Source organism: Budorcas taxicolor, chromosome 4, assembly GCF_023091745.1.
Source record: "Budorcas taxicolor isolate Tak-1 chromosome 4, Takin1.1, whole genome shotgun sequence".
NCBI lineage: Eukaryota > Metazoa > Chordata > Mammalia > Artiodactyla > Bovidae > Budorcas > Budorcas taxicolor.
Genome location: NC_068913.1, coordinates 83,058,731 through 83,077,442, shown reverse-complemented (window position 1 = coordinate 83,077,442; position 18,712 = coordinate 83,058,731). Strand labels below are relative to the sequence as shown.

Here is an 18,712-nt window from a genome sequence, read left to right as displayed (position 1 = left end):
CCAAAATAAAGTCTGACACTGTTTCCACTGTTTCCTCATCTATTTCCCATGAAGTGATGGGACCAGATGCCATGATCTTAGTTTTCTGAATGTTGAGCTTTAAGCCAACTTTTTCACTCTCCTCTTTCAGTTTCATCAAGAGGCTTTTCAGTTCCTCCTCACTTTCTGCCATAAGGGTGGTGTCATCTGCATATCTGAGGTTATTGATATTTCTCCTGGAAATCTTGATTCCAGTTTGTGTTTCTTCCAGCCCAGCGTTTTTCATGATGTATTCTGCACAGAAGTTAAATAAGCAGGGTGACAATATACAGCCTTGACGTACTCCTTTTCCTGTTTGGAACCAGTCTGTTGTTCCATGTCCGGTTCTAACTGTTGCTTCCTGACCTGCATACAGGTTTCTCGAGAGGCAGGTCAGGTGGTCTGGTATTCCCATCTCTTGAAGAATTTTCCACAGTTTCTTGTGATCCACACAGTCAAAGACTTTGGCATAGTCAATAAAGCAGAAATAGATGTTTTACTGGAACTCTCTTCTTGCTTTTTCGATGATCCAGCAGATGTTGGCAATTTGATCTCTGGTTCCTCTGCCTTTTCTAAAACCAGCTTGAACATCTGGAAGTTCAGGGTTCACGTATTGCTGAAGCCTGGCTTGGAGAATTTTGAGCATTACTTTACTAGCATATGAGATGAGTGCAATTGTGCGGTAGTTTGAGCATTCTTTGGCATTGCCTTTCTTTGGGATTGGAATGAAAACTGACCTTTTCCAGTCCTGTGGCCACTGCTGAGTTTTCCAAATTTGCTGGCATATTGAGTGCAGCACTTTCACAGCATCATCTTTCAGGATTTGAAGTAGCTCAGCTGGAATTCCATCACCTCCACTAGCTTTGTTCGTAGTGATGCTTTCTAAGGCCCACTTGACTTCACATTCCAGGATGTCTGGCTCTAGGTGAGTGATCACACCATCGTGATTATCTTGGTCGTGAAGATCTTTGTACAGTTCTGTGTATTCTTGCCACCTCTTCTTAATATCTTCTGCTTCTGTTAGGTCCATATGATTTCTGTCCTTTATCGAGCCCATCTTTGCATGAAATGTTCCCTTGGTATCTCTAATTTTCTTGAAGAGATCTCTAGTCTTTCCCATTCTGTTTTTTCCCTCTATTTCTTTGCATTGATCTCTGAGGAAGGCTTTCTTATCTCTCCTTGTTATTCTTTGGAACTCTGCATTCAGATGCTTATATCTTTCCTTTTCTCCTTTGCTTTTCACTTCTCTTCTTTCACAGCTATTTGTAAGGCCTCCCCAGACAGCCATTTTGCTTTTTTGCATTTCTTTTCCATGGGGATGGTCTTGATCCCTGTCTCCTGTACAATGTCATGAACCTCCATCCATAGTTCATCAGGCACTCTGTCTATCAGATCTAGTCCCTTAAATCTATTTCTCACTTCCACTGTATAATCATAAGGGATTTGATTTAGGTCATAGCTGAATGGTCTAGTGGTTTTCCCTACTTTCTTCAATTTAAATTTGAATTTGGCAACAAGGAGTTCATGATCTGAGCCACAGTCAGCTCCTGGTCTTGTTTTTGTTGACTGTACAGAGCTTCTCCATCTTTGGCTGCATAGAATATAATCAGTCTGATTTTGGTATTGACCATCTAGTGATGTCCATGTGTAGAGTCTTCTCTTGTGTTGTTGGAAGAGGGTGTTTGCTATGACAAGTGTGTTCTCTTGGCAAAACTCTATTAGCCTTTGCTCTTCTTCATTCTGCATTCCAAGGCCAAATTTGCCTGTTACTCCAGTTGTTTCTTGACTTTCTACTTTTGCATTCCAGTCCCCTATAATGAAAAGGACATCTTTTTTGGGTGTTAGTTCTAAAAGGTCTTGTAGGTCTTCATAGAACTGTTCAACTTCAGCTTCTTCAGCGTTACTGGTTGGGGCATAGACTTGGATAACTGTGATATTGAATGGTTTGCCTTGGAAATGAACAGAGATCATTCTGTCGTTTTTGAGATAGCATCCAAGTACTGCATTTTGGACTCTTGTTGACCATGATGGCTACTCCATTTCTTCTAAGGGATTCCTGCCCACAGTAGTAGATGTAATCGTCATCTGAGTTAAATTCACCCATTCCAGTCCATTTTAGTTCGCTGATTCCTAGAATGTCGACGTTCACTCTTGCCATCTACTATTTGACCACTTCCAATTTGCCTTGATTCATGGACCTAACATTCCAGGTTCCTATGGAACAGTGCTATTTATATCACCGGACCTTGCTTCTATCACCAGTCACATCAACAACTGGTTATTGTTTTTGCTTTGGCTCCATCCCTTCATTCTTTCTGGAGTTATTTCTCCACTGATCTCCAGTAGCATATTGGGCACCTACCAACCTGGAGAGCTCCTCTTTCAGTATCCTATCATTTTGCCTTTTCATACTGTTCATGGGGTTCTCTGGTTTTTCCAGCGGTCATGTATGGATGTGAGAGTTGGACTGTGAAGAAGGCTGAGTGCCGAAGAATTGATGCTTTTGAACTACTGTTGGAGAAGACTCTTGAGAGTCCCTTGGACTGCAAGGAGTTCCAACCAGTCCATTCTAAAGGAGATCAGCCCTGGGTGTTCTTTGGAAGGAATGATGCTAAAGCTGAAATTCCACTACTCTGGCCACCTCATGCGAAGAGTTGACTCATTGGAAAAGACTCTGATGCTGGGAGGGATTGGGGGGAGGAGAAAAAGGGGATGACAGAGGATGAGATGGCTGGATGGCATCACTGACTCAATGGACGTGAGTTTGAGTGAACTCCAGGAGATGGCGATCGACAGGGAGGCCTGGTGTGTTGCGATTCATGGGGTCACAAAGAGTTGGACACGACTGAGAGACTGAACTGAACTGAACTGAACTGATGGCGTTCTCAAAGCAAGAATACTGAAATGGTTTGCCATTTCCTTCTCCAGTCAACCACATTCTGTCAGACCTCTCCACCATGACCCATCCATCTTGAGTGGCCCCACACGGCATGGCTTAGTTTCACTGAGTTAGATAAGGCTGTGGTCCATGTGATCAGATTGGCTAGTTTTTTGTGATTATGGTTTCAGTGTGTCTGCCCTCTGATGCCCTCTCATGACACCTACCGTCTTACTTGGGTTTCTCTTACCTTGGACATGGTGTATCTCTTCACAGCTGCTCCTGCAAAGCGCAACCGCTGCTCCTTACCTTGGACCAGTTGCCCCTCCTGACCTTGAACGTGGAGTAGCTCCTCTCAGCCCTCCTGCACCCCTGCAGCCACCGCTACTTGGATGTGGGATTTCTCCTCTTGGCCGCCGCCCCTGACCTTGGATGAGAGGTAACTCCTCTCGACCACCGCCCCTGACCTTGGGCGTGGGGTAGCTCCTCTCGGCCGTGCTTCTGCGCAGTCCCGTTGCATCACCGCACTTCTGCACGATCTGTCAATGACAATTCCTAATAGAACTAAGATCTGTGGCCAAAAGATTTAAAAAAAGAGGAACTGAGAGCATTTGACATAGAAAGCACCCATTAAGTGTGACTCTCACCAGAAACACATCTAAATCCCACACAGGACTTCCCTAGTGGTCCAGTGGTTCAAGACTTCACAATTTTAATGCACGTGGTGTGGGTTTGGTCCCTGGCTGGGGAACTAAGATCCCAAAAGTCGTATGGCATGGCCAAAAAACAATCCCACTCCAGTTCAAGGCCCACCTCTTTGCAGTTAGTAGATAGTTGGGATATAAAATAGTGGGTGAACCTTGTAGTCAAAAGATAAGTGCTTGTTGTCCAAGATGTGGGGAAACACATACCCAGGTGGGGGAGGGGGTAGTATGGCAGAGTCTTCAAATATGAAAACCACATACCTTAACATTCATAAAGTTCCCTTTTTCTATATCTCTCTAAAGAAATAACTGCACATGTGCCCAGAGTGCATACAAGGTGGTTCACTGTAGCACTGCTTACTAGAAGAATACTAAGAACTGCCTAAATGTCTAGAAACGGAGGAATGGCTGAAGAAACATAGACGATCCATACTATACAACAGTCTGAAGGAACAGACTAGAGATATTTAGCAGTACTCAGTTCAGTTCAGTTGCTCAGTTGTCTCCAACTCTTTGAGACCCCATGAATCGCAGCACTCCAGGCCTCCCTGTCCATCACCAACTCCCGGAGTTCACCCAAACTCATGTGCATCGAGTCGGTGATGCCATCCAGCCATTTCATCCTCTGTCATCCCCTTCTCTTCCTGCCCTCAATCCCTCCCAGCATCAGAATCTTTTCCAATGAGTCAACTCTTTGCATGAGGTGGCCAAGTATTGGAGTTTCAGCTTTAGCATCAGTCCTTCCAAAGAACACCCAGGACTGATCTCCACCCTTAGAATGGACTGGTTGGATCTCCTTGTAGTCCAAGGGACTCAATTTATCAGTATAGAGAAGTCTTTACAATATTCTTGGGTCAAAAATGCATCTCTGGGACTTCCCTGGTGGTCCAGTGGTTAAGACTCTGTGCTTCCAATGCAGGGGGCATGAGTTCAGTCCCTAGTCAGGAAACTAAGATCCCACATGTCACACAAAGCTGCCAAGAGCTTTTTTAGTTTTTAAATTTAGAAATACATCTTTGACCATGGTACAAACATAACTTTTTTGTAAAACCCATATACGAACAACACCATATACATTCTATGAGTTTGTTTATCTTGAGAAAGCTAATTTTTTTTAATCTAGAGGAATAAACCTGAATACATAATAATGCTTACTTATGAGAGAATGCTGAAAAGGGAAAGGATTTGAGGGTTTAAACTTTATCCTTTAAAAAAAAAAAAAAACATTTTAAGTCAACCTGGGGGATTGTCAGGTTGACTGCTTTTTAAAAAAAAATTATTTTCTTTTGGCTGTGCCGGGTCTTTGCTGCTTCATGGACTTTTCTCTAACTGCAGTGAGCAGGGGCTACGCTCTAGTTGTGGAGCACAGGCTCTAGAGCACGCAGGCTTCAGTAGTTGTGGTTCCCAGGCTCTAGGGCACAGGCTCAGTAGCTGTGGTGCATGGGTTTAGTTGCTCCTCAGCATGTGAGATCTTCTGAGATCAGGAATCACACCTGTGTTTCCTGCACTAGCAGGTAGATTCTTTACCACTGAGCCACCAGAGAAGTCCTATCCTGTCATTTTTAAATGAAAGATGCATTCATGTATTACCCACATAATTGAAATTAATTTTCTTAAATATATGATTACATGTAGCCAAAGTCCTCATACCTAGTATATGTAGAGAAGGCTCAAAATTCAACATTAAAGAAAAAGCAATTACAAAATGGACAAAAGAGACATTTCACTAAGTGGCAAATAAACATGAAAAGATGTTCGTCATCATTAGCCATTAGGGAAATGCAAATTTAAGACACTGTCAAAAGAGTTAGATGACAAGTCACAGACTGAGAGAAAATATTTGCAAAAGGTACATCTGTTAAAGACTGTGGTACAAAATATGCAATGAATTCTTCAATCTTAACATTAAGAAAATAACCCAGTTTTTTTTTAATGGGCCAAAAACCCTAAGAGACACCTCACCAAAGAAGATATTCAGATAACAAATAAGTACATGAAAAGACATGCCACCTCATGGGTCATGAAGGAGATGCAAACTAAAGCAAGAAGGTGATAGTACCACACACCTATTAGAACGACAGCACCAAGTGCTGGTGAGGATGTGGAGCAGTAAGTATTCTCACTTATTGCTGGTGGGAATGCAAAATGGCATAGGCCCTTTGGAAGACAGTTTGGTGGTTTCTTCCAAAACTATAAATAAAGTTTTGGGACTTCCCTTAAGAATCCTCCTTGCAATGCAGGGGACGTGGGTTCCATCCCTGGTGGGAGAACTAAGATCTCACGTGGATCGAAGCAAGTAAGCCCACGGACTGCAACTAAGACCTCCTGCAGGTCTTAGTAACTGTTAAAAAAAAACAACTGTCAAACCCAGGTCTCCTGCATTGTAGACAGACGCTTTACCGTCTGAGCCACCAGGGAAGTCCTGGCATTGGTATAAGAATAGACAAATAGATCGACGGAATAGAATTTAGAGTCCCAAAACAAATCTTCACATTTAGAGTCCATCTGTTTTGGAAGGTGCCAAGACAATTCAATGAAAAAGAGTAGTTTTTCAACAAAATTGTGCTGGGACTGGATATCCACAAACAAAAGAATGAAACTGTATTCTTTCTTCATACCATATACAAAATTAACTCAAAATGGATCCCTGACCTAAAATATGAGAACAAAACTACAAAACTCTTAGAAGAAAAGATAAGTAAATCTTTATAACCTTAGATTCAACAAAGCCTAAGCTATAACACACAGAGAACAAAAAAATTAATTGAACTTCATCAAAATTGAAAACTTTTGTGCTTCACAGAATACCATCAAGAAAGCGTAAAGACAACCCCCAAAATAAAATATTTGCAAATCTTATATCTGATAAGGAATTTGCATCTAGACTATTAAGAAACCTACAACTCAACAATTGAAATACAACCCAATTTTAAAATGCACAAAAGTTCCAAGTAAACATTTTTCCCCCCAAGAAAATGTGCAAATAGCCAATAAGCACATGAGAAGATACTCAGAGGCAGAATCAAGATGGTGCAATAGGATGTGGAAGTCTCTTCCTCCCACAAATGCATCAAAATACATCTAATACCTACTCAACAGTGGCCTAACTCAAACACCCACAACTGTAAGAAAGATCTCCACATAACCAGGTAGGAGGAAAGGAGGGGAGAGAAAGGAATCAGGACACAACCTATGCCCCTGGGAGGAGGCTGTGAAAGACGAAAGATTCCCGCAGCCTGGGAAGGCCCTTCACCAGTGGGGTGACCAGTCAGGACAGAAAAGGAGTTTCAGAGGCTCAGTGAAACAGGCAGTTTGCAGCACAGAACAGAGCAAGACCTGCATAGGTGGTCTGTGCCACCTCCCCGCACTCTCCAGACTGAGATTCACATTGGCTAGTGCATGTGGGCACTGGATGCTGGATGCGGAAACTCTGGCTTCAGCAGACAAACACGGGGAGAAGACCGGGATGGGCTGCATGGAGACAGCCAGAAGAGGCTGGACCCTTGCTCTTGGCTCACAGTGGGCTTGACACTGCTACTGAAATCTCATTGTTGGGACTTGCCTGGTGGTCCAGAGGTTAAGACTTTACCTTTCAATGCAGGGGGTACAGGTTTGTTTGATCCCTGGTCAGGGAACTAAGATCCCATGTGCTTTCCAGCCAAAAAACTAAAACATAAAACAGAAGTAATGTTGTACAAATTCAATAACCTTTTAAAATAATCAACACCAAAAAAAATAAATAAATAAATAAAAAGAAGGGCTTCCTGGTGGTAAAGAATCTACCTGCCAATGCAGGCTGATCCAGGAAGATCCCACATGCTGCAGAACAACTGAGCCCATGTGCCACAACTACTGAGCCTGTGGCTCCAGTGCCTGGGATCCACAGCTACTGAAGCCTGCGCTCTCTAGCGCCCATGCTCCACAATGAGAGAAAGCGCCACAATGAGAAGCCCTTGCACCACAACTAGAGAGTAGCCCCAGCTCTCTGCAACTAGAGAAACCCAATGTGCAGCAATAAAGACCCAGCACAATCAAAAATAAATTTTTAAAAATCAAGAGTATTCCCTTGAAATAACAAAATGTACCCCAATGATCCCTTCTCCAGAGAACCCCATGAACAGTATGAAAAGGCAAAATGATAGGATACCAAAAGAGGAACTCCTCAGGTCATTAGGTGCCCAATATGCTACTGGAGATCAGTGGAGAAATAACTCCAGAAAGAATGAAGGGATGGAGCCAAAGCAAAAACAATACCCAATTGTGGATGTGACTGGTGATAGGAGCAAGATCCGATGCTATAAAGAGCAATATTGCATAGGGACCTGGAATGTCAGGTCCATGAATCAAGGCAAATTGGAAGTGGTCAAACAAGAGATGGCAAGGGTGAATGTCGATATTCTAGGAATCAGCAAACTGAAATGGAGTGGAATGGGTGAATTTAACTCAGATGACCATTATATCTACTACTGCGGGCAGGAATCCCTTAGAAGAAATGGAGTAGCCATCATGGGCAACAAAAGAGTCCAAAATGCAGTACTTGGATGCAATCTCAAAAATGACAGAATGATCTCTGTTCGTCTCCAAGGCAAACCATTCAATATCACAGTTATCCAAGTCTATGCCCCAACCAGTACGGCTGAAGAAGCTGAAGTTGAACGGTTTTATAAAGACCTACAAGACCTTTTAGAACTAACACCCAGAAAAGATGTCCTTTTCATTATAGGGGACTGGAATGCAAAAGTAGGAAGTCAAGAAACACCTGGAGTAACAGGCAAATTTGGCCTTGGAATGCAGAATGAAGCAGGGCAAAGACTAATAGAGTTTTGCCAAGAAACTGCACTGGTCATAGCAAACACCCTCTTCCAACAACACAAGACAAGACTCTACACATGGACATCACCAGATGGTCAACACCGAAATCAGATTGATTATATTCTATGCAGCCAAAGATGGAGAAGCTCTATACAGTCAACAAAAACAAGACCAGGAACTGACTGTGGCTCAGATCATGAACTCCTTATTACCAAATTCAGATTTAAATTGAAGAAAGTAGGGAAAACCACTAGACCATTCAGCTATGACCTAAATCAAATCCCTTATGATTATACAGTGGAAGTGAGAAATAGATTTAAGGGACTAGATCTGATAGACAGAGTGCCTGATGAACTATGGACGGAAGTTCGTGACATTGTACAGGAGACAGGGATCAAGACCATCCCCATGGAAAAGAAATGCAAAAAAGCAAAATGGCTGTCTGGGGAGGCTTTACAAATAGCTGTGAAAAGAAGAGAGGTGAAAAGCAAAGGAGAAAAGGAAAGATATAAGCATCTGAATGCAGAGTTCCAAAGAATAGCAAGAGATAAGAAAGCCTTCCTCAGAGATCAATGCAAAGAAATAGAGGGAAACAACAGAATGGGAAAGACTAGAGATCTCTTCAAGAAAATTAGAGATACCAAGGGAACATTTCATGCAAAGATGGGCTCGATAAAGGACAGAAATGGTACGGACCTAACAGAAGCAGAAGGTATTAAGAAGAGGTGGCAAGACTACATGGAAGAACTGTACAAAAAAGATCTTCACGACCAAGATAATCATGATGATGTGATCACTAATCTAGAGCCAGACATCTTGGAATGTGAAGTCAAGTGGGCCATAGAAAGCATCACTACGAACAAAGCTAGTGGAGGTGATGAAATTCCAGTGGAGCTGTTTCAAATCCTGAAAGATGATGCTGTGAAAGTGCTACACTCAATATGCCAGCAAATTTGGAAAAGTCAGCAGTGGCCACAGGACTGGAAAAGGTCAGTTTTCATTCCAATCCCAAAGAAAGGCAATGCCAAAGAATGCTCAAACTACCACACAATTGCACTCATCTCACATGCTAGTAAAGTAATGCTCAAAATTCTCCAAGCCAGGCTTCAGCAATACATGAACCGTGAACTCCCTGATGTTCAAGCTGGTTTTAGAAAAGGCAGAGGAACCAGAGATCAAATTGCCAACATCCACTGGATCATGGAAAAAGCAAGAGAGTTCCAGAAAAACGTCTATTTCTGCTTGATTGACTATGCCAAAACCTTTGACTGTGTGGATCACAATAAACTGTGGAAAATTCTTCAAGAGATGGGAATACCAGACCACCTAACCTGCCTCTTGAGAAATCTGTATGCAGGTCAGGAAGCAACAGTTAGAACTGGACATGAAACAACAGACTGGTTCCAAATAGGAAAAGGAGTACATCAAGGCTGTATATTGTCACCCTGCTTATTTAACTTCTATGCAGAGTATATCATGAGAAACGCTGGACTGGAAGAAACACAAGCTGGAATCAAGATTGCCGGGAGAAATATCAATCACCTCAGATATGCAGATGACACCACCCTTATGGCAGAAAGTGAAGAGGAGCTAAAAAGCCTCTTGATGAAACTGAAAGAGGAGAGTGAAAAAGTTGGCTTAAAGCTCAACATTCAGAAAATGAAGATCATGGCATCCGGTCCCATCACTTCATGGGAAATAGATGGGGAAACAGTGGAAACAGTGTCAGACTTTGTTTTTTGGGCTCCAAAATCACTGCAGATGGTGAGTGCAGCCATGAAATTAAAAGATGCTTACTCCTTGGGAGAAAAGTTATGACCAACCTAGATAGTATATTCAAAAGCAGAGACGTTACTTTGCCAACTAAGGTCCGTCTAGTTAAGGCTATGGTTTTTCCTGTGGTCATGTATGGATGTGAGAGTTGGACTGTGAAGAAGGCTGAGTGCCGAAGAATTGATGCTTTTGAACTGTGGTGTTGGAGAAGACTCTTGAGAGTCCGTTGGACTGCAAGGAGATCCAACCAGTCCATTCTGAAGGAGATCAGCCCTGGGATTTCTGTGAAAGGAATGATGCTGGGGCTGAGACTCCAGTACTTTGGCCACCTCATGCGAAGAGTTGACTCACTGGAGCAGACTTTGATGCTGGGAGGGATTGTGGGCAGGAGGAGAAGGGGACGACAGAGGATGAGATGGCTGGATGGCATCACGGACTCGATGGACATGAGTCTGAGTGAACTCCGGAAGATGGTGATGAACAGGGAGGCCTGGCGTGCTGCGATTCATGGGGTTGCAAAGAGTCGGACACAACTGAGCGACTGAACTGAACTGAACTGAACCCCATTGTTCATTGCAGTACTATTTACAGTAGTCAAGACATGGAAACAGCATAAATGTCCCTTGATAGATGAATGGATAAAGAATATGTAATATATATGTGTGTGTGTGTATGTATGTAGGTATGAATATATAAATGGAATACTACTCAGCCATAAAAAAGAATGAAATAATGTTTGGATCTAGAAATTATCATAGTAAGAGAAAGACAAATACCATATGATATCATTTATATATGGAATCTAAAATATGACACAAATGAAGTTATCTATGAAACAGAAGCAGACTCACAGACCTAGAGAACAGACTTGTGGTTGCCAAGGGCAGGGGAAAGGAAGGATTGGGCATTCAGAATTATATGGTATGAATGAATAACAAAGTCTTATTATATAGCACAGGGCACTATATTCAATATCCTATAATAAACCATAATGAAGGCAAATATGAAAAAGAATATATATATATATATATATATATATATAACTGGATCACTTTGCTGTACACCAAAAAATAACACATTGTAAATCAACTATACTGGATATACAATATATACACATATATACTATGCAGGCTTGGCAAAGTTATATGGAAACTAGAAGTCTGATACACTACTGATAGAAATAAAGTCTTGATAAAAGCAAAACAAAGTGGGGTGGGCGGGCGTGCGGTGCTGGTGCAGCAACGCTGTGAATCGCTGGCTGCGTGGCAGTGAGTGTGCGCTTTTCCCAGCCCAACTGCGACATTCCACGGGCATGAGCTATAACCGCGCCATCACCGTCTTCTCTGCCAACGGCCACCTCTTCCAAGTGAAGTACTTGCAGAAGGCCATGAAGAAGGGCTGGACCACCATCAGTGTTTGAGGAAAAGACATTGTTGTTCTTGGTGTGGAGAAGTCAGTGGCCAAACTGTAGGATGAAAGGACGGAAGGTCTGTGCTCCGGATGATAATGTCTGCGTGGCATTCGCCGGCCTCACTGCTAACGCAAGGATAGTCATCAACAGGGCCCGGGTGGAATGCCAGAGCCACTGGCTGACTGTGGAGGACCTGGTCACCATGGAGTACATCACCCACTATATCGCCAATCTGAAGCAGCACTTACACACAGAGCAAGGGGGGCCAGGGGTTTGGCGTCTCTGCCCTTGTTGTGGGTTTTGACTTTGATGGCACCCCCCGATTCTATCAGACTGACCTCTCCAGCACATACCATGCCTGGAAGGTCAATGCTATAGGCCGGGTTGCCAAGTCAGTGCGTGAATTCCTAGAGAAGAACTATACTGAGGAAGCCATTCTGGAAATGGTTCAGTCAGGTGGCAAAAACACAGAGCTTGCTGTTGTGAGGCAAGATCAACCCCTCAAGATTTTAAACCCTGAAGAAATTGAGAAATACATTGCTGAGATTGGAAAAGAAGAAGAAGAAAATGAAAAGAAGAAATAAAAGAAAGCATCATGTTGAGATCAGATTTTGCTTGTAACAATTTTTAAATTCAAATCATGGCTCATTTCCAAAATGATACATAGGTATTTCCATTCCATTTATCTGTACTGTCCAAGTGTCCTACAATAAATTTGCCTATTTTTTTTAAAGGGAAACAAAAAGATGTTCAATGTCTTTACACCTTAGGGAAATTCAAATCAAAACCACAATGAGATCCTACTTCACCTTCACTAGGAAAGAATGGCTGTAATCAAAAAGACAGTAAGTATTGGTGATGTTGCGGAGATATCAGAATCTTCATACACTGCTGATGAGAATGCAAAATAGTATAACTGCTTTGGAAAACAGTTTGGCTTTTCTTGAGAAGATTAAACACAGAGTGATCATATGATTCAATAATTTCACTCAGGTATACCTAAGAGTACTGGAAACATGTCCATGCAAAAACTTGTACATAAATGTTCACAGCAGCATTATTCATCACAGCCAAAAAGTGGAAACAACTCAATGTCCATCAACTGATGGCTAGATAAACAAAGTGGTTTATCCTTACAGGGAATATTCCCGGCAATAAAAAGGAATGAAGTACATGCTACAATGTTACTGAGCAAAAGGCTTGCTGCCCCATGTGCATCAGTTCAGTTCAGTCACTCAGTCGTGTCTGACTCTTTGCGACCCCATGAATCGCAGCACACCAGGCCTCCCTGTTCATCACCATCTCCCGGAGTTCACTCAGACTCACGTCCATTGAGTCCGTGATGCGATCCAGCCATCTCATCCTCAGTCATCCCCTTCTCCTCCTGTCCCCAATCCCTCCCAGCATCAGAGTCTTTTCCAATGCGTCAACTCTTCGCAGGAGGTGGCCAAAGTACTGGAGTCTCAGCTCCAGCATCATTCCTTCCATAGAAATCCCAGGGCTGATCTCCTTCAGAATGGACTGGTTGGATCTCCTTGCAGTCCAACGGACTCTCAAGAGTCTTCTCCAACACCACAGTTCAAAAGCATCAATTCTTCGGCACTCAGCCTTCTTCACAGTCCCACTCTCACATCCATACATGACCACAGGAAAAACCATAACCTTGACTAGACAAAATTTAGTCGGCAAATTGCCAACATCCGCTGGATCATGGAAAAAGCAAGAGAGTTCCAGAAAAACATCTATTTCTGCTTTCTTGACTATGCCAAAACCTTTGACTGTGTGGATCACAATAAACTGTGGAAAATCTTGAAAGAGATGGGAATACCAGACCACCTAACCTGCCTCTTGAGAAATCTGTATGCAGGTCAGGAAGCCACAGTTAGAACTGGACATGAAACAACAGACTGGTTCCAAATAGGAAAAGGAGTATGTCAAGGCTGTATATTGTCACCCTGCTTATTTAACTTCTATGCAGAGTACATCGTGAGAAACGCTGGACTGGAAGAAACACAAACTGGAATCAAGATTGCCGGGAGAAATATCAATCACCTCAGATATGCAGATGACACCACCCTTATGGCAGAAACTGAAGAGGAGCTAAAAAGCCTCTTGATGAAACTGAAAGAGGAGAGCGAAAAAGTTGGCTTAAAGCTCAACATTCAGAAAACAAAGATCATGGCATCCGGTCCCATCACTTCATGGGAAACAGATGGGGAAACAGTGGAAACAGTGTCAGACTTTATTTTTTGGGCTCCAAAATCACTGCAGATGGTGAGTCTAGCCATGAAATTAAGACGCTTACTCCTTGGAAGAAAAGTTATGACCAACCTAGATAGTATATTCAAAAGCAGAGACATTACTTTGCTGACTAAGGTCCGTCTAGTCAAGGCTATGGTTTTTCCCACGTGCATAGAAGCCAATAGTATGGCACTGGCTTTTGAGAAAAGAACAAGCTTTATTGCAACATGAACCTGCAAGGAGACAGGAAACCTAGCTCAAATCTGTTTCCCAAATCTGGGATTCAGTCAAACTTTTATGAGTTGGGGGAGAATGGATTAGTATGCAAAAATGCTGGTGGGATAGGTTTCAAATGGAGGGCTTTAGAACTTGGCATTTATGGGAAGATATGGGAGGAGGCTTTGGCAGTGGATCTTCTGGGCAATGGAAATTTCATTTCTGAAAGGGTTCTAGCATTCAAGTTCCAGTCATGTCTCCATAGTTTACTTCTGGGGTTTGGGGGGCATCACACTTTCTTTATAATTCCCCATGCCTAGGGCCTCACCTGCCAGAGAAGGCAATGGCAACCCACTCTGGTACTTTTGCCTGGAAAATCCCATGGACAGAGGAGCCTGGTAGGCTGCAGTCCATGGGGTCGCTAGGAGTCGGGCACGACTGAGTGATTTCACTTTCAACTTTTCACTTTCATGCATTGGAGAAGGAAATGGCAACCCACTCCGCTGTTCTTGCCTGGAGAATCCCAGGGATGGGGGAGCCTGGTGTGCTGCCGTCTATGGGGTTGCACAGAGTCGGACACGACTGAAGCGACTTGGCAGCAGCAGCAGCAGCAGGGCCTCACCCAACACAAGGGGGTTGGGGGGAACTTTAGTTCCGAGTGTCATTTAAGGTCAAAATGTTCTCTTCTGTGCATGACTTATGGTTTTGCTCTGTTGTCTTATTATTGACAGAGTACGACTTGTTTCAGCTCTTCCTACACTTGCAACAACAGGGATGAACCTTGAAAACATTGTGCTAAGTAAAAGAAGGCAATCACAAAAAAAACACATATTATATGATTCTATTTATATGAAATGTCCAAAATAAGTGAATCTATAGAGGTAGAAAGTAGATTAGTGCATGCCTAGGACTAGGGGTTTGGAAAAAATAGGGAGTGACTGATAAGGTTTCTTCGGGGGGGTGATGAAAAGGTTCTAAATTGACTGTGGTGATGGTTGTGCAACTGTTAATATATGAAAAAAACTATCAAACTGAACACTTTGAAGGGATGAAATGCATGGTATGGGAATTTTATGTCAATAAAGCTGTTATCTTTCAAATAAAGATTGCATACTGTATGATTCCATTTATATAACATTCTCCATCTAGAGATGGAGAACAGATTAGTAGTTTCCAGGAAGGGGAGGGGGAGGGGTGGGTGTAAATACAAAAAGGCAGCAGGAGGGAGTTCTTTTTCAGCAATGGAGCAGTTCTGTATCTTGATTGTGGTGGTGATGACAAATTTCCAGAGGCGATCAAGCTGCATGGATACACATACACAGAAATGAATACAGTGTTTCTTTTTTTTTTTTTTTTCAAGTGGTTAAAACTGAGTAAGGCCTGTAGTCTAGAACAGTAATGTACCAATTTTCTGGCTTTGATACTGTACTGCACCCATATAAGATGTCACTACCTGGGGGAAATAGGTGAGAGGTATAGGAAGCTTGTTGGATTCGTTTTATAGTTTTCTACAAGCTTATAACTATTTCAGGATAAAAACTTAAGATAGAATTACAGTTGTCCAAAATTGGAATATTTTCTCCCATGGAATGATTTCTCTGTTACCAGAGTTTTTAAAAAGCCATGGTATCATTAAAATTCTACAAATAATAAATGCTAGAATAGCATAGGGAACTCTACACAATACTCCATAATGGCCTAAATGGGAAAAGAATCTTTAAGAAAGTGGATATATGTATATGTGGGCTTCCCAGATGGCACTAGTGGTAAAGAACCTGCCTGCCAATGCAGGAGACATAGGAGACATGAGTTTGATCCCTGGGTCAGGAAGATCCCTTGGAGGAGGGCCCAGCTAACACATTCCAATGCTCTTGCCTGAAGAATCCCATGGACAGAGAAGCATGGTGGGCTACAGTCCATGGGGTTGTGACTTCGCATGCATGTATACATGTATATGTACATATGTATATGTACACTTGAAACTAACAGCATGGTAAATCAACTATACTCCAATTAAAAAATTTAAATAATAATAAATACTGAAGAGGCTGTGGATATCAGGGAAACTTCCTACAGTGTTGATTAGAATGTAAACTGGTACAGCCACTGTGGAAAACAGTATGGAGTTTCCTTAAGAAACTAAAAATAGAGTTGCCATAATGATCCATCAATCCCACTCCTAGGCATGTATCCAGATAAAACTCTAAATTCAAAAAGATACATGAACCCCAATGTTCATAGCAGCACTATTCACAGTAGCAAAGACATGGAGACTATCATACTATGTGAAGTCAGACAAAAACAAATACCATATGATATCACTTTTATGTAGAATCTAAAATGTTATACAAATGAACTTATTTATCGGGCTTTCCAGGTGGCTCAGTGGGTTAAGAATCTGCCTGCAATGCAGGAGACCTGGGTTAGGAAGATCCCCTGGAGGAGGGCATGGCAACCCACTCCAGTATTATTGCCTGGAGAATCCCATGGACAAAGGAGCCTGACAGCCTGCAGTCCATGGCATCACAAGGAATCGGACATGACTGAAGTGACTGAGCATACATACACGCACAAACTTATTTATAAAACAAAAACCCACATTAAAAAGATCATACACCATGACCAAGTGGGCTTTATCCCAGGGATGCAAGGATTCTTCAATATCTGCAAATCAATCAATGTAATTCACCACATTAACAAATTGAAAAATAAAAGCCATATGATTATCTCATTAGATGCAGAGAAGGCCTTTGACAAAATTCCACATCCATTTATAACTCTCCAGAAAGCAGGAATAGAAGGAACATACCTCAACATAATAAAAGCTATTTATGACAAACCCACAGCAAACATTATCAATGGTGAAAAATTGAAAGCATTTCCCCTAAAGTCAGGAACAAGACAAGGGTGCCCACTTTCACCACTACTATTCAACATAGTTCTGGAAGTTTTGGCCACAGCAATCAGAGCAGAAAAAGAAATAAAAGGAATCCAAATTGGAGAAAAAGAAGTAAAACTCTCACTGTTTGCAGATGACATGATCCTCTACATAGAAAACCCGAAAGACTCCACCAGAAAATTACTAGAGCTAATCAATGAATATAGTAAAGTTGCAGGATATAAAATCAACACACAGAAATCCCTTGCATTCCTATACACTAATAATGAGAAAGTAGAAAAAGAAATTAAGGAAACAATTCCATTCACCATTGCAACGAAAAGAATAAAATACTTAGGAATGTATCTACCTAAAGAAACTAAAGACCTATATATAGAAAACTATGAAACACTGATGAAAGAAATCAAAGAGGACACTAATAGATGGAGAAATATACCATGTTCATGGATCGGAAGAATCAATATAGTGAAAATGAGTATACTACCCAAAGCAATTTACAAATTCAATGCAACCCTATCAAGCTACCAGCCATATTTTTCACAGAACTAGAACAAATAATTTCAAGATTTGTATGGAAATACAAAAAACCTCGAATAGCCAAAGCAATCTTGAGAAAGAAGAATGGAACTGGAGGAATCAACTTGCCTGACTTCAGGCTCTACTACAAAGCCACAGTCATCAAAACAGTATGATGCTGGCACAAAGACAGACATATAGATCAATGGAACAAAATAGAAAGCCCAGAGATAAATCCACACACATATGGACACCTTATCTTTGACAAAGGAGGCAAGAATATACAATGGAGTAAAGACAATCTCTTTAACAAGTGGTGCTGGGAAAACTGGTCAACCACTTGTAAAAGAATGAAACTAGATCACTTTCTAACACCACACACGAAAATAAACTCAAAATGGATTAAAGATCTAAATGTAAGACCAGAAACTATAAAACTCCTAGAGAACATAGGCAAAACACTCTCCGACATAAATCACAGCAGGATCCTCTATGATCCACCTCCCAGAATTCTGGAAATAAAAGCAAAAATAAACAAATGGGATCTAATTAAAATTAAAAGCTTCTGCACAACAAAGGAAAATATAAGCAAGGTGAAAAGACAGCCTTCTGAATGGGAGAAAATAATAGCAAATGAAGCGACTGACAAACAACTAATCTCAAAAATATACAAGCAACTTATGCAGCTCAATTCCAGAAAAATAAACGACCCAATCAAAAAATGGGCCAAAGAACTAAATAGACATTTCTCCAAAGACGACATACGGATGGCTAACAAACACATGAAAAGATGCTCAACATCACTCATTATTAGAGAAATGCAAATCAAAACCACAATGAGGTACCACTTCACACCAGTCAGAATGGCTGCGATCCAAAAATCTGCAAGCAATAAATGCTGGAGAGGGTGTGGAGAAAAGGGAACCCTCCTACACTGTTGGTGGGAATGCAAACTAGCACAGCCACTATGGAGAACAGTGTGGAGATTCCTTAAAAAATTGCAAATAGAACTCCCTTATGACCCAGCAATCCCACTGCTGGGCATACACACCAAGGAAACCAAAATTGAAAGAGACACATGTACCCCAATGTTCATCGCAGCACTGTTTATAATAGCCAGGACATGGAAACAACCTAGATGTCCATCAGCAGATGAATGGATAAGAAAGCTGTGGTACATATACACAATGGAGTATTACTCAGCCGTTAAAAAGAATACATTTGAATCAGTTCTGATGAGATGG

General features: G+C 41.8%; 1 pseudogene; it reads left to right on the top strand.

Moving 5' to 3' along the window:
- The first annotated feature begins 11,497 nt into the window (after positions 1–11,497).
- Positions 11,498–12,198, top strand: LOC128046291 (proteasome subunit alpha type-7-like; annotated as a pseudogene).
- Positions 12,199–18,712: the final 6,514 nt, after the last annotated feature.